We start from the raw sequence: 14553 nt of genomic DNA, 5'->3' as shown, positions 1-14553 counted from the left end.
GTTTGAACCTAGCTTTCTCTTCACAGACTTCTAAATACTCAATTTTACTCAAAGGTAGCCTTTCTTGTTTCTAATTGTGAGACATTTGCAATCATTTCAGTACATGAATATCATAGTTTCTATTGTGCTTCAATTATTGCATTATTTTTTTTTTTTCTTTTCTCAACAGGTATGAGGTTCTTGAGGGTTGGCATCTTTGGTACTCTCTGCAGTGCTCAGAATATTGTCAAGTATGTTTTAAGTTTATGAAACTCATATACTAAATAGGATGAAATAAAAACATTTTTCTTAACAAAGATACTGATTTTATACATGTCAACTAGCCAAACTCTCATTTACCTTTTTTTCTTAATAGGTAGAAAATTTAAGGTGACTAAACAACTTGACCACTTTCTTGATGTATACAGTCAGTCCTCACAATATGATTTGCCAGTTGGTTGGTTTGAATAATCGTCTTTTTTACAAGAATGCATTTCAAAAGCTACTAAACTCATCTGTAAACAGCAAAACCAAATTTTTTAGATATAGTAGTGTGCTTCTGGTATGTATATTTATACTCTTATGTCTGTGTTTGGGTTACATGCGTGTGTGGAGGTGAGGGGAGAAATTTTCTTTACTGTAATTATCAAAGCAATAATTAGCCGGGAAATATGCAACAGGTTTGTGATTCAAGATAATTTGGATCCATTATTACCCAAGACAATTAAAATCTCTTAACTTTGCTTAATGCACCAATAATGCATCACCTGTGTGAATGCTTTCTTGGCAATAGTGCCTGAATTTAATATTTATCATAAATAAAGTGTTTGTTAAAGAAATGGCATTGTAAGTGCTCTCTTCCACCTTTATGAAAGTGGAATCAAAATGTCTTTACAGAGTACAGCATCCTTCTCATTAAACTTCACAGAAGGGCTCAGTGAAAACAGGATTTCAACACAAGTTTCTTTCCCCTTATCTTTCTTTCCAGCTGTTTTGATTCTCCTAAAAATCAACTTTTGTTGGTGGTTTCTGTTAATAGGTAATAAGACCAGTGATTTAAATCACCGGTTACTCTCTTTTGGCTTTCAAACTGTTCTAGCATGCTTCTAGTTAGAATAATGATTGCAGTGGTAAGTCGATGTGAGGGGATGGTAATTTTCTACATTAATGCTCACCGAGCTTCTTAGAGTTACATTAGCTCTTGCAATAATAGAAAAGTTCTAATGGTAGAAGAAATATGAATATCTGAAATATAGATGTGCCCTCTAGCAAAATTAGAGATCTACACAAGCCTTGTTGGGATTCATTTTGTTGCAACTAAACATGTATTTCCAGCCCTGGTAATTGGCGGGCTTAGATGACTCTGGTGTTTTTGTATTCAGTTCTCAAAATGTCATATGTTGATCAGTTGTACTACCTGTGTCTTTTAGAGACCTTCGAGGGAAATTCACTTATATTTATAAGACAAATTTAAAATAATTGGAAGTTCCTCCTCCTTCATCTTTCCTGCTGTACAAGTGCACACAGATACGCTTATATTTACTACTTCTGTGCACAGAATCTCAGTGACCCGGTGACTTGCTCTGACATGTCTGGTAACAACTCTGACATAGAAGATGTATACTTTTTAATTGGGAGTAGCTACAATTTCAAATTCTTTAGCGAACCATTACTTAGCATAAAGTCACTTTGGAATCAATTAAATATGAACCTTTGTCACACCAGTATTCACTGAAAAGCACTTAGGTGATTAAAGACCCTTGGCCTCCAAATATTTGACTACTTACCAGCACCAGCCATTTAAAAAGCCTTATTAGCTCTTTATATTTCCAGGGATGGCAGCATGAAAAAGTAAAACAAAATGAGAGGAAACGTAATTGCCTCCAAATGAATGTACCCTCAGCATCGCCACGGCTTTAACTATGCTAAGGTGCTATTAGCTCTTACTAACTTCTGAGGTTTTCTGAGCTCTCTGCTTCTATAGTGCAGTATTTTTTCCATAACAATGCAAGATAAAAAAAAAATGAATGAACTTACAAATTTTCATTATCCAAGTGAGATTGGTAAATGTAGCAAATTTCAGCACATTTAATATTTCAAGAAATGCCTTTAATTTTAAGCAAACTTTTGGAGCAAATGTAAACAAAGTATATAAAATGACATCAGTTTAAATAATTATTATGCTAATCATAGTAACGACCATTTATTGAAGGAATTCTATGCGAAGCTGTGTGGTTTACATGTGCTCATTTAATCTTCTCAACAGCAATGCTATGAAGTGGGTATTCTCATTGCTGTGTATGTATGGGAAACCAGAAGGTCTCTAAAAATATTTAAAAAATTAAATAATTAATTTAAGTAATTTGGATAATCAATCAAAGGTTATATAGTGCACAAGTGGTCTGGTTGGGATTAGAATCCAGGTCTGCCTAATTTTGAAGCTCTGTTTCTTGACCAGTGAGCCCAAATGACTCCTTATACAGGTTCCCTAAGCATCTGCAAAAAGATTTCTTTACGAACTGTTCAAGGCATGAGAAGATAACTTATTTTTTGTCCAGGCAGTCATTGAATAAACTTAAAACTTTTATAAGGAATACCCTTTGCTCAAATTGTTTATAACTCATAATTTTACCTGTTCAAATGGAATATTCCAGTCATTAAATACCTAATACTTCAGTGAAATCCAGTCCTTTACTATGTAAAGATTGTAATATATAGTTTGAATACTCAAAAATACATATGGTCTTGCGATGTCTGATTAAAATTTGCAAAATGTTTACCTGTGTTTTATTTGGATCAATATTATTTAAAAATATTCTACATCATAAATGTCCTAATTGAAAAGGAAAATTACTCTTTAATAAATTGAAACAAGTGATTATAAAAAGGAGATATTTTTTCTCTAACAGCATAATAATAATGACCATTGACAGTCATTAGTGAGTGGCTAATGGCCCAAAGGAACATAAAATAATTACTGTCAGACCAGAAAACTGATTTATGATAAAAATGGGTAATATACATTGGCAAAAATAAAGATGTGTTTTGATGTACTTGAAAAGAATGAATGCTATTCGTTTAAGTTTATGATTCCATATCTTTCCTCCTATCTAGTGCCTATTTTCTTTAACCCTATAAAGATTATTTTAATCTCCATAATATAAAATTTATATGTTTATTAATCTGACTCAGGCTTGAGAATTAAGACTTGGGTTTTTTTCTGCTGTTAGTGAAGTCCCCCTATTGTTTCCACTTTAAAAATTACTGCTAATATCACACAACATTGTCTGGAATGTTAAGTATCAATAGATATTGGGAGCTATGATTGAATATTTACTCAAAATATTGTTCTGTAACTTTTGTCAGTCTGCAACATCATGAAGCTCAGTGTTTTAGTTGTTGTATTATTAATATATTGCACATCACCCCCTCCCCCCTTTTTTCCTTTCACTGTACTCTCCTTCTCTTTCATACCTTGGAGGCCAGGCACACATGTTAAACTTTCATGTGGTTTAACCCCCTGGGTACCAAATGTATTCTTATTTGGGTACTCACATGACATCTGATCATCTTGTGGAGTCCGGGTAGAGAAGAGAAGTATCTTTGTGTGAGATGAGATGCTAGGAGAAAGAGAAAGGATGAGAATGTTTTAGGTCAGCAGAGGCTGCAGTAAGGTAAGGTAAGGAAAATTCTACTCAAATACCTCTATTTTCTCAGTGGAGCACATAGTGATGTTATGACTTAAACGGTGAAAAGCTGGGAAAGCAGGCTTAGAAGGGATCATAACTTCTTAGGGCAGCCCATGGAGAATGAGGGGGGGGTGATTAGGGACAAGGTAAACAATAATGAGCAATTGTCAAGTTCCCAGACCCATGTAGCCAGTGCAGATTTGCTATGTGGCCAGGATGTAACTTTAGGATGAATGTTGATGAAGCCACCTCTGAGCTGCCAATGCTTAAATATACCCAGATATTAATTTGAGGGGTGGAGCTAAAAAAGCTCCATTCTCTCACTTACAATACTTCATTAAATTAAATATATGTAGTTAGGCTATTTTCCCCCAAGACTATAAAAAAAGTTTTGTTACTTTTGAATTTTAAAATAATGATAAATAAACCATGATATATTAATGCAATTGAACACAGTGGCACATATTAAAAGGAACATGATAGGACTATATGTGCTTGCCCAAGAGGATTTCACAGAGATAGTAAATCAAATGTAACATAGTATGTATAATATGATCTCCTTGTAAATAAGCTGTGATTAAAACATACCCTTGGAATGTTACCAGTTTGTAGGCACCAGACAGAAGTCTGCAGGGTGCAACTCTGGGAACTGAACATGGCTTTATAACAGCATGTTCCTTTGTTTCTTCAAACTGAAAGCCTAACCTTTGTTGAAGGATATATAAGGTGGGAGGCTGCCCACCTCAACTGTATCCTATGTCTGGATGTAGCCATTTGACGAAGTATATGGGTGGAGCCTGAAGATTTAGGTCTGGCTAGAGCAGGTCAGAGCCTTACAGGAAAAATTCGTACTTTGCCAGAAAATGGAGGAGCCCCCAGATTCTCACTATTCCTGAAACCTTGTGGGATGGGAGAGAGCGAGGTTTTATTGATTATTCTGGGCCCCAAAACTGTGTTCTATGCTTGGTATTTGTTTTTGTTTTGTATTTTTAAGATTTTATTTATTTATTTGAGAGAGAGTACATGAGCTAGAGGGGCAGAGGAAGAGGGAGAATCCCAAGCAGAGTTTCTATATTTTTTTTAAGATTTATTTATTTATTTTGGAGAGAGAGAGAGCACACGCATACATGCAAGAGTGCAGGAGGGAAGGGCAGATGGAGAGGGAGAGAGAGAATCTCAAGCAGACTCTGTGCTGAGCTTGGAGCCTGACTGCATGGGGCTCAATCCCATGACCTTGAGATCATGACCTGAACTGAAACCAAGAGTTGGACGCTTAACCAACTGAGCCACCCAGGCACCCCTTGGTGCTTGGTCTTTGAAACTTCAGTGCTCAATTTAGTTGTTGCAATTAGTCCAGAGGTGATCATCCCTTTGACTATCATACAGACTAGGTCCTAGGAGGTACATCCCCTCAATTAGAAGTGTTCAATAGCCAGCACAGGGTCTTGTGGGGGGTAGGCCCACAACCTCACATTGCATCCAGGATGGTCAATTAGGTCAAAAATAAAACTTCCAGTATCACCTGAGTAGCAACCAAACCCTTCAACATCTTGTGGATCACAGTAGATACAGGTTCAGAGATAAACATGAAGACTTATTATTGTCAGATATGGTGGGCAATGCATGTCAACTCTTTCACTGAACTCATAGATAACAGATCAAATATATTTTAAAAATCTGCTTTAAGGTACTGAAAAACAAACAAACATACAAACTAATGATGAATTACCAAACCAGTATCCCGAGGAGGGCAGAGCCATATGAAAGAAAGACTGGCATTCAGAAATGTTTTATGCTATGGGGGAAGGTACTGATTATTGAGAAGGCAGACAGATCAGGAGGCTGACCAGCCTTTTTGAATGGGATTTATGTAGACATGCCAGGTATCATACAGGATACCCAGCTGAATTTGGATTTAAGATAAACAATGAACAGTTTTTTAGTGTAAGTATGTCCCATGCAATGTTTAGTTCAAGGTGAGTGAAGAAAAAAGCTAATATCCACAGGAGGCCAGCACATCTGGGTGTTCAACAATAAAATGTTGATATGCTTTATTGCTATGTAAGGTTTTAATTTGTGGTAGACCAATACTTTGATAACAATAATTTGTTATGACAACTGCTAGTTTTATTCTTCTTTCCTAGTGTGAAAGTAAAGACACATTTGCAAAGCTTGGCTGAATTTGGCAGGAAGAGGAGGAACTGGGATAAAATGAAGTAAGTGGGTTGCTTTTTTCTGCCTTCCAACACCCCCTCCCCATGCCATGTACACAATGGGAGGAAGGAGAGAAGAAAACCAGATTTTCCCCTGTTTTTTGAGAAAAACTAAAGAACTAAGATTAGGAAAATCTGTATAATTCTTCAGGTAGGAAGTTAGTTGGAGTACTCCAGACTGTAAGGTATGAAGAGCAGAAGAAATGGCTGTGCGGCATGTGGAGATAGCAGAAGTAGGAGAGAGGAGAGCATTTCTTCTGACTTCCAAAAGAAATGGGCAAAACCAAATTGTCCTAGTGGGATGTAGAAGTAGCAGAGGGGCAGGGTCAGGAGACCTGCAAATATATGAAGAAGTATGAGGTGAGGGGAAAATCATAACTGCATAGTAGTGGTGAGGAGAGAACATCCTAGGTCATAGATAGTCAGCATATGTGGTAGAAATCTCCAAGAAGCCCTACTCCAGGAAACACCAGCTGGGCTGAAAGCTTGAGGAAGCTCTAGGAAGTGTGGGCACAGATGGGAGGGGTGTATCTGTAGAGTCCTAACAATGGCCCAAGTCTAAAAATGATCTCTTTTTTCTTATTGGAATCGTAATTTTCTGCATCAACTTGACTGGGCTAGAAGATGCCCAAATAGCTGGTAAAAACATTATTTCTGAGTGTGTCTATGAAGATGTTTCTGGAAGAGATTAATATTTCAGTTGGTGAACTAAGTAAAGCAGATGGTCCTCCCCAGTGTGGGTGGCCATCATCCAGTCTGTTGAGGGCCCGATTAGAACAAAAAGATGAAGGAAAGGCAAATTTGCTTTCTCTGCTTGAGCAGAGACATCCATCTTCTCTTGCCCTCCTGCTTCTCAGATTTTTGGACTCAGCCTGGGACTCCCACCATCAGCCCCCGAATTCTTAGGCCTTCAGACTTGGATTGAGTTACACCACCAGTTTCTCAGGCTTTCTAGCTAGTAGATGTTGGATCATGGAACTTCTCTGCCTCCATAACTGCATGAACCAATTTCTATAATAAATATTCTCTTATGTATCTCTCTATATGTTCTATTGGTTCTGTTTCTCCGGAGAACCCTGACTAATACACTTACTAACCTATTTGGCAGCAGGCTTTAAGAATATAGACAAGTAAGAGAACAGGTAGATATAGAGGAAAATCCTGGAAATGAATATGAATCTAGAATGTAACTGATTCATAAACCTGAAGCCATCAAGAAATCACTGTATTGGATTGCAAGAAATCCTGAAATTGATCTGAGTAATATGTTCACATTAAGTAAGCTGGGATTTCAGAGCCAGGTATGAACTCATTATAAAAATGAAGAGAATTTGCTTAGGAAATTGACTATAAATTTTATACTTATCATATTAGTATCTACACAGAAAAAGAACCTGAAGAAAAATCATACCAAATCACTCATGGTGATTTGGGGCTGGGATGGGTGGAGTAGAATGGGATGTGAATTATAGCAATTTTCCCAAAGTGCATTGTGTAGTTCTCAAATGTTTGAATATTTTGCAAAAAGAAATTTTTGTAAATAATGTCGTAAAACATTTTTGTAAAAAAAAATATTTTGGTAGCAAGACTTACCAAAACAATGAAGACTAACATCAACAGGGGAAATGCCCTGAGCATATATCACCATGATTTCCCTTCTGTTGGGGTACTGAATTACTAAGCTAAGTCTACCCTAAAACTGGAAAAGGTGGAAAAGATCCCAAATGTGACATCTGAGGCTTCGGATTCACTGATGACAAGATGCAACGTCAGGGCACCACTGTTGTCAATGCAAGATGACCAAGGATCCAGTCATTTCAGTGTGGTTCTACATCTGTGGCAAAACCCATAGTGAAAATCTCTCCCTCATAGCTCACTTAGGTGAAACACTTGAGCTAACACATACAGAAGAACCAACCTATCTTCTTACACTATGCAGTCCCCAGAAGAAATACTTTGCCTGCTGATACTAGTTGTCTGAGAGAAATATCTAGGTAGGGTAGAATTACTTTTTCCACATAGCTGGGAGGTATGGTTCTCTATACTGGTAGAGGCTCCTACCTAAGCCCTAATGGAGAGGACTTGATTTAGCCCTGTCACCTCCCATCTTCTGGCAAAGAAAATCTCATGATATCTTTCACTGCCTGGCAGCCTACCACTACTGAAGAGCCAGGGTGAAAGCTCATGCTGAAGAGACTTTCACTTTCTAACAGGAGTATGCAAAGCTCAGGAAGGAGACAAAGCTGAAAAATGGAAACAAGTGGCTCTGATTGGGGAGACTGCACCATTAAAAGTGAAAAACAGAATCATTACTGCTGAAAACTGAGATTGTGATCAGAAGGTTAAATGGAGGAACTATATTTCAACACAAAAGAAAAATATTAAGCAATGTAAATCATGACTGAAAATATAAGAGATATGGAGGACAGTCCTAAGAGAAGTAATATGCAAATAATCAGCATTTCAAGAGAAAATGGAGCAGATGGAAATGGAATCAATAATCAAAGCAATAATCTTCAACTCCCTGATATGAAGATCAAAAGGCTTACTAAATGTCAGGCAGACGTGATGGAAAAAAAAAAAAAAAGCACCCCCACACATCTAGACATTTCTTTGTGAAATTTCTGGCCTCTGTGGAAAGAGAAAAAATATACATTTTTCAGACAGATAAAAAAGTTTGAATATAATGGAAAAGGAGTGTTTGACTTTGACTTCTTATATGCCACACTAGATGCTAGTGGAATAATGTTTATAAACTTTTGAGAGAGAAAGCACTGTTGCATAAAAATCCTACTCTCAGAAAAGTTATCATTCATATGATGACAAAAGAGGGGCATTTTTTTGGATATGTAGGAACTCAAAGTATTCTACTCATATTCTTATTCAAAATTACTCAAGGATGTACTCCAGCATAAATGATAGTAAATTTGAATAGAGATCTAAAGCAAATGGAAAATAAAGAATACAAGATATAGCAGTGAGCAATGACTCTAGTAAAATACGTGGATGAGAATAAAGTGATTGCAAATTGTAATATCACTTTTGAGTAAGTATACCGAGAAAAGGCATACTCTAAAGGAAATAGTGAAAAATAATATGGAATTACATTTCTGAAGTAGTTCACAAAATCTAGGATTTGGAAATGGTATGAATGAATGAGAGAGTAAAATATTCTTAAGGTCCCATCATTGTGGGGAATGGTAAAGGTACCATTAATTTTAATAAAATCTCAGAGAAATATGGGTTTTAATATGACTGTTTAAAATACATGCGAATGAACTAGCAAATAGAGAAACATTACTTTTTATAAATTATTATTAGGGGCAACTGGAATGCAAAACAAAATAAACAGAGCACACACACACACACACACACACAACTTGTTCAAGCTAGTGGAAGTAGAAAAGCATAAGAAAAGGAAAGAGTATAATAAAGAAGTTAACATAAAATTAGATGTTAAGGGGCGCCTGGGTGGCTCAGTTGGTTAAGCGACTGCCTTCGGCTCAGGTCATGATCCTGGAGTCCCGGGATCGAGTCCCGCATCGGGCTCCCTGCTCGGCGGGGAGTCTGCTTCTCCCTCTCCCGCTCCCCCCTCTTGTGCTCTCTCTCTCTCTCACTCTCTCTCTCAAATAAAAAAAATCTTAAAAAAAAATTAGATGTTAACTTCTAATTTTAATTAGAACAAACATATCACTTTTCACAATAAATGTAAATAGGTTGAATTCTCCAATTAAAAGACAAAGTCCAGCTGTCTGCTTTTTATAGGAGATGTAACAGAAATAAAACAACAACAACAACAACAACAGCAGCAACCCACAAGGGTTATAAATAAAAGGGAGGGCAAAGATATAAATAGTAAATGCAAAGAAAAAAGGGGTGGTCATTATGATATCAAAAAAATGGGGAATTCCACACAAAAATAAAGCATCAAATGTAGCAGAGAGACATCATCCGATAATTAAGTTTTTAAAAAGCTGCAAAACTACTTGGTATATGTAACAGAAAGGGTCCAGTCAGGAGATAATAATCACATTGCAATTTGAATAGAGAAAGTTTAATATAAAGAATTTTTAACTGGTAACAGGAGATTAGCTACTAAGAAGTAAAGTGAGCTCTACAGAATGCTGGAAGGGCAGATAAAGGGAACAGCCACCACCCCAAGGGCTGAGACTGAGTATCTAAGAAAGGAACGAGTTTGGGAAAGCTACTTCCCTCACTTCACTCTTTACCCCAGCCTAAGATTTAGATATCACGATAAAGGATGTGACTAAAGCCAGGTATGGTACCGGTATGGCAGATTGCAGCTGGTAAGCAGGAACTGCCTGTTGGAATAGCAACAAAAGTTGCCCGGAGGCTGCCCACGTGGTGAAGTTGAATTGCTTAGAAGCTACCTAGGGTGACTGTGCAGTGTCCCTCCACCACCGTCTACTGACAAAGGCTAATATTATGCCAGGTGTCAAAGGAGAAACGTTTATAGCATCCAGCTCCAGTTTTACAAATAGGGCAATGAAGGGTACATTTGGAACTGAGAGACAAGAACTTGATAACTGACAGAGTATTCAGGAACAGTGGAATTTCAATACCCCTCTTTCAGAATTGGATAGATCATTGGGGGGGGGGAAGTAATGCTATTAAAAGGATTTCACACAGAAAATGTAAGAATTACAATAAAATTATCATGTACTTGACCACAAAAATAAATCTTAAAAGTTCCAAAATGTGGCTATTTAAAGGATCTCATTTTTTGGTTACAAACCAAAATTTTAACAAAAATAAGAACAACATCTCAAGAATGAGATAATTAAAAGTTTAATCAAATTTTAGAACAACTGCAACTGAAATTAAGAAGGTTTTGAGTAATTTCTGGGTCAAGAGAAAAACAAAAGTGAAATTAGAAATAATCTAGAAGTTGACAGGAATAAGAGCACTAATTATTGAAATCTATGGGATATGGCTTAAGTTTAAAAAAGTGCATAACCTGGAAGCTTATTAGCAAAAGGGAGAGAACATGCATGTTTAAGTGTTCAACTTAAGGAAAGAGAAAAGTAAAAGAAAGCAAAATAATAAAATTTGTAAAGTTAAATCTAAAAATAATTGAAAAACAAAATAAATAAAAAGTAGAGTGGAACACTGAAAGCAAAAGCAAGTGAAGAAATGATTTGTAGCAATCAATAAAATAAAAAATTTACTCATGAAGAAATAAAGTATTTGAACAGAACAATAGCCATATGTATTTTTATGTTGTGTGTGTGTAAAAGAGTACTAACAACCTACCACTAAAATATATAAAGTTTGGTTGGTTTTAAAGTTAAGTTCTAGCTAGCCTTCAAGAAACAGGCATTTTCTATATATTCAGACTTTTCCAGAGCATGGAAAAAAGCTTCAAAAATTCATTTTATAAAGTGAACAAAACCCCTCACACAAAAATTTGAAAAAATAGTACAAAATTTAGTCTAGGTCACTTGTGAATATAGATGGAAATATCCCAACTGTGATCTTGGCAAATGGAATCACAGGAGTGTTTTAAAATAATAATAATATACTGTGGCCAAATAGTTTATTACAAGGATGCAAGAATGTTTCAAAGCTAAGATCTAACTATACGACTTGTAATATTAAATTATAGGGAAAAAAATCCTCTCACTATCAACAGATTTTGCGGAGTAATTTAAGTAAAACAACTGATTTAAAGTAAAAAAATAAATAAATTGGGAATAAAAGTGGTGAAAATTATTTTCCAGAAGAAAGAAGAAAAATCCTAATAAATGATGAAATAGTAAAGTAATTGATATTAAAATCAAATAAAAGAGAGGGAAGGCTCTAATAAATCATTATTTTCAGTTTTATTTTGTATTTCTGGTTCATGCAGCATAACAAGAGAGTAAGTAAGTTGCATCAACACTTAAAACCAGAAATAAAATTATCATGATTTTCATATGATTTGTTTGTATACCTAGGTAATTCCACAAGTCAGAAAAAAATCATTGTAAATAATAAGAGGATACAGTAAGTTATCTGGAAACATGATAAATATTTAATGATTTTCCTCTATGGTAACAAAAACCTGTTAGAATGGAAATAAAAAATATTCTAATCTCAATAGAAATAAACTAACAAGAATGTTTAAAAAATTTGTTTAAAGAAAAACATTTATTGAATGACAAATGAAATGAAAAGTGATGATGTTCTCAATGGGAAGATTTACTAACAAACATAAATCCTTCCCAAATTAGTATATGCATTTCACATGGTTCCAGGAATAGTCCCAGTGGTATCTCTTGTGTTCCATTCATAGTTCCTTTGTATATCATTAGCTTTGTGGCAGAAAGTAGATCGTACACTCAAATTTCAAAGGAAGTAATTGAAGGAAGTTTAATAAAGGGATGATTTACAAAGTTTTTGGTAGGGTGAAATGGAACCTGCGGAAATGGTAAAGCCCTAGACTCACATTACCATCATGAATCCTTAACCAATGAGAAAGGGGAGGGACTAGCAACCAGAGAGTTCTAACTCTAGCTGTAGGAGAGGACCACCCCACAAGAACTTTGGCCATTGGATGGAAGCTACTGAGAACTGGTAGTCCTGCTGGGAAGGAGCTGAGTGAATAAATGCCATATCTGCCCTTCAGTCTCATGTGGGTGCCTCTCCTTGACCAAAGCCAAATGGCAACAGGCAAGAGATTCAGAGTGAAGCAGTCCACAGATGCCAGCCTCCTAAGATATAGAACAGGGTGGTGAAGAGAGGCAAGTGAAACTGGACAGACAAACACAGATGTCCACAACCATATGAAAAAATCAAGTATAACATTGCTAAGAAAATATTGAAGACTACATGTAATAGAAGGGGACTTGTCTCATCCCAGATGTTAAAATTTGCAATAAATGTGCAGATTAAGAAAAGGAATAACCAAGCAAAGCAACAGAGTTGAACAGAGGGCCCCAAATAAGCTTCAGTATATATGGGAATTAAATATACATTAGAGATTCTATTCTATTATATAGAGGAAAGAATGGCTACTCAATAAAAGTTTTTAGCTATTTGACCATTGATTTGAAAGAAAATAAAGTGATATTCAACTCATACAATTTAAAAATGAATTTCAGATAAATGAAAAAACTAATTAGAAAAAGGAAATATAATGTATCTGAAAAAACTATAGCAGACTTTTTTTTTATAACTTTGGTTTTGATTGAATTTCCTAAATTAAACAGGACGTGTCATAAAGGATAAATGTAACGGATTTGAGCAGATAAAAATAAGGTCTGGATTGCAAGAGATAACAAACAAAACAAAGGTACATAACGGCAAGATTGCCATAAAATAAATAAAGCTATTCTCTAAAAGTAAGAAAAGATCCTACCATCAAATAGAGAAATGGGCAAATTGTATGTACAGGCAACTCCAGAAAGTGAAATATAAACAATAAGTATATGTTATACCTAACTAATAGAAACATTTATAACTTGAAAATATCATCAGAATGGAAAACTTTTAAAATATTAGTAACATTCAATGATGATAATAGTGTGCAGAAACAAATGCTTTCCTACTGCTGGTAGGAGTGAACCTGTTACACATTATCAGAAATTACTTTTCAAGTATCTGTTAAACTTAAAATGTGAAAAGAATTTGTCCCATTATTCCATTTAGAAATATAACCTATAGGAATGAAATAACCTATAAAGAATATCCTTTCTTCTTTCCTTACTCCCTCTACTCTCCCCTTTCTCCCTTCCTATTAACAATATATATTTTTAAAGAAACATGAATTTAACATGGTTTAATTAAACGTCCTTCAGCAATGGAAGGTTTTATGACAGAACTTGTTAGTGTTCTCAAATATCCATAGCCTTATCTACATTTCCCAAACTTCCTTGCAATGAGCTTGGGATCGCACGACTACTTCTGGCCTATGAATCTAAGCAAAAGGACCGACATATGGAGGCAGTTGGAAGAGGTGTGACTTCTCCCATTCTTCTCTTCCTCTCCATGTGGGCCTTGGAGGGCCTGTGTCCCAGATGGCACAGTTACAATATGGAGGAGGGACTGCCCCACCCATGTCAGATTTACACCATCAAGGACTAAGCATTTATTGTGATGCACCTGAGCTTTTATTTGTTATGACAGACGTTTGTCGTTTTTTGCTCAAAAGTCTTCAACTGATTGGATGACTCCCACCCACAATATCAAGAGTAATGCATTTACTTAAAGCCAACTGATTGTAGATGTTAACACATCTACAAAGTACCTTTACAGCAACACCCTGATTAGTGTCTGATTAAACAGCTGGATATTATAGCCTAGCCAATTTGACACATAAAATTAACCATCACATGGCTTTATGTGTACTGACTCAGAAAAACATCAAGCTGTTAAGTGGAAAGAGAAAATTGCCAACAAATTGTACAGATTTGTGAGGCAGATACTCTGTGTTGGCTTATGCAAGGTCTAGTCTAACTTTTTTTTTTCTCTCTCTCTTTTTTTTTAGCATGCCTCTGTGTACTTGTGAGACTGGAAAGGCAGAAACTGTATTTCCCAAGCTCACATGAATCTTGGGTTCCAGATGTGGCCAAGGTTCTCCTGGGCTGACATAATGAGATAAGGAAGAGCAAGGTGAGACACAGCTATATGCGGAAAGGTCAGTGATGCTTTAATGAGTGATGCTGGGGACA

At 35.9% G+C, this 14553-nt stretch overlaps 1 long non-coding RNA gene across 1 annotated transcript; it reads left to right on the top strand.

The window, feature by feature from the left end:
* The first annotated feature begins 230 nt into the window (after positions 1 to 230).
* Positions 231 to 14553, top strand: LOC135361850 (uncharacterized). The gene is made up of 3 exons (XR_010405985.1): positions 231 to 541; positions 5813 to 5884; positions 14370 to 14553. It is a non-coding gene; the product is annotated as an uncharacterized LOC135361850 (long non-coding RNA).

This window comes from Mirounga angustirostris, unplaced genomic scaffold (genome assembly GCF_029215605.1).
Source record: "Mirounga angustirostris isolate CCGP_5_RB_7025 unplaced genomic scaffold, mMirAng1.0.hap1 SCAF_10, whole genome shotgun sequence".
In the NCBI taxonomy this organism is placed as follows: Eukaryota; Metazoa; Chordata; class Mammalia; order Carnivora; family Phocidae; genus Mirounga; species Mirounga angustirostris.
Note: the sequence above shows the minus strand (reverse complement) of the source record. Positions and strands in the feature narration are given on the sequence as shown.